Below are 3012 nucleotides of genomic sequence, written 5' to 3'. Positions count from 1 at the left end.
TAGAAAGCACCAGCTGGGGCAGTCAGTGTTTTATATCACAGATTTCTGAGACAGCTTCTCAAATAAATATGTCATTGGAGCCCGAAATCTAGTCTCCTGCAGACCGATGATAGCTGAGTGGGTAAGGCAGCTAGCTCTCACTCAAAGGGGATTGGTTTCAAATCCACGTCATTTCGTGGAGTGACTTGGAAAGCTCCAACTGGGGGAGTTACTGTTTTATATCATAGTTTATTAGGATAGATTATGTCATTGGGGAACGAAAACTCTTCTCTTGACAAGACCCAGGATAGCTCAGTGGTTAAGACTGCTGCCTTTCAGTCTCTAGTACTGGGTTCAAATCCATAACTTGGAAAATGTAGGTTTTTGCTTCACCTCTATCACTGTTCACTGATTGAATTTGTATATGAGCAAAATTTATGTCACAACATGACCCAGGATAGCACGATGGTTAAGTCTGCTACCTCTCAGTCTGCAGTACTGGGTTCAAATCCATGACTAGGAAGACTTAGGTTTTTGTTTCACTTCTATCATACCCCACTGATTACATTTGTATATGAGCGAAAATGATGTTAAGCCGGGACCCAGGATAGCTCAATTGTCAACACTGTGGGCTCCCAAAACAGGGGTACTTGGTTCAAACCCCAGACAAGTAATCAGTAATTTGGCTGTATGGCGTCAAGACGACATACACTTTAAAATTAAGTAAATGCTAAAGATAATAAAAATGGTCAAAGAGTCTATGAATACACCTCAGGGGTTACCTGTCTGTGTGTGTGTGTGTGAGTGTAATTCCTGAGGTGGGGGGGAAGACCAGTAAAAAGTTAATAATAAAGAGCGTTGACCAATGAGCTCTCCTGGGTACGATTTTAAAAAAAAAGGTTAATTGGAACAGTTAAAAAAAAAATTAAATAAGTTAATTATTATTTTTTCATTACATATGAAGGTGAAATATATATATATCATCATCTGAAACTTCAACTCAAAACTTTGTATGGTACATTCCACCCATTGGATTTGAACCCAACACCTTTCATTCCAAGTCAACAGTCTTAACCACTGGGCTATACTGGGTCTTGTGAGGTCATGTTTCCGGCTCATATAGAAAAGTAATCCTTGACTCTTTGCTGAGTAAACTACAATAAGGGAGAATAAAATACTGTCAATCCAACTGGGAGTGAACCCAAGACTATTTAATACAAGTGAAGGGTCTCAACCACTGGGCTATCCTGGGTTTTATGAAGTCTTGTTTCCGGCTCATATAGAAAGGTAATCCTCGACTCTTTGCTGAGTAAACTACAGTGAGGTGGAATAAAATACTGTCAATCGAACTGGTAGTGAACCCAAGACTATTTAATACAAGTCAAGAGTCTTAACCACTGGGCTATCCTGGGTTTTGAGAAGTCCTGTTTCTGGCTCATATAGAAAGGTAATCCTGGACTCTGCTGAGTAAACTACAATGAGGGGGAATAAAATACTGTCAATCCAACTGGGAGTGAACCCAAGACTATTTAATACAAGTCACAAGTCTCAACCACTGGGCTATCCTGGGTTTTGAGAAGTCCTGTTTCTGGCTCATATAGAAAGGTAATCCTGGACTCTTTGCTGAGTAAACTACAATGAGGTGGAATAAAATACTGTCAATCAGACTGGTAGTGAACCCAAGACTATTTAATACAAGTCAAGAGTCTTAACCACTGGGCTACGCTTGGGCTTGTGAAGATGAGCCCCCCTAAAATAGGCCTAACAACGGCAATGTTGATAGATATATTTGCGCGGAGTAGCGGTCCGGTATTGCCGATACCAGCCTGAATTGTAGTTGGTATCGGATCGGAAAGAAAATCAGTGGTATCGCACATCACGACCTACAACTGTGAAGGAGTATTTTGTACTGCATTTTAAGCTGTGCTCTGTATGCTTTATATATGTGGAATTGTATCACCTGTCTCTCACCGCCCGGTTTAATTCCCGCTGCACGTGTTTGGCTCACTCACTGCTTGGGACTAATCCCACACACACACACATTCTTGTATTTGTTACCTTCTTGAGACCTGAGAATAAAGCCTACTTCATTAGGACCACCCTTTGTAGATATATAAAGATGTGTATTTACAACATTAATAATATCTACATACTATGCCAGTATAAAAAAGCTTGTTGTGAAAAATGATTTGGAATTTCTCAAGAAAAAGGTCACAATTTCACAAGTAAGACTTAGAATTTGGGCATTTTAATAATAAAAGTTGTAATTTTACTCGACGCAAGTCGAAATTTTACTAGAAAAAGGGAAAATGTGTGCAATATTATGATAAAAGTCGGAATTTTACTCCATGACAGTCGCAATTTTACAAGAAATGCTTAAAATTTTGGCAATTTTATGAAAAGAGTCGTGACTTTACTCGACAAAAGTCACAATTTTATAAGAAAACTTGAAAATTTGGTCAATATAATAATACCGGTAATCGGAATTTCACTTGGCAAAATTATGACAAAAGTCATCATTTCACTGTAGAAGCTAACTGTTAATGGCCACTATAGTCTTAGTACTGTAGTGTATTTGTTCGTCCTATGGTCACATATGGGTTGTCTTACGTCAGCACCGGAAGTCGTAAAATCAGCTGTTCACCCGGCGGGTTTTTTCGGGGAGGAATAAGGAAGTCCTTCTTTAGCTGCCGTCTTGTTTTATCGTACATGCACCTGTCAATGTTTATGTCTATTAGTCTCAAGAAGGGCAGAAATACAAACACACACACACAGAGGAGTGTTTTGTACAAGTTAATTATAAACAAATAATATTGCATGTATTCATTTTCAGTTTGACGTACATTAATATGACACAAACACAAACATGTTATCGTCACAGAAAGGAATCACTAAACACTCTTTTACAAGAAACAGAGAGGAATATGCTTCATAACACACAAATCCAGAGTGATGATGTGAAACATGTCCAAATGCTTTCCCCATACATTGAATTAATAATAGTCAGCATTAGATTTGGTTTGGGTCAGCCAA

The sequence above is a fragment of the Nerophis lumbriciformis genome, linkage group LG22 (genome assembly GCF_033978685.3).
Source record: "Nerophis lumbriciformis linkage group LG22, RoL_Nlum_v2.1, whole genome shotgun sequence".
In the NCBI taxonomy this organism is placed as follows: domain Eukaryota; kingdom Metazoa; phylum Chordata; class Actinopteri; order Syngnathiformes; family Syngnathidae; genus Nerophis; species Nerophis lumbriciformis.
The sequence above is the reverse complement of the archived record's forward strand: the minus strand, read 5'-3'. Positions refer to the sequence as shown.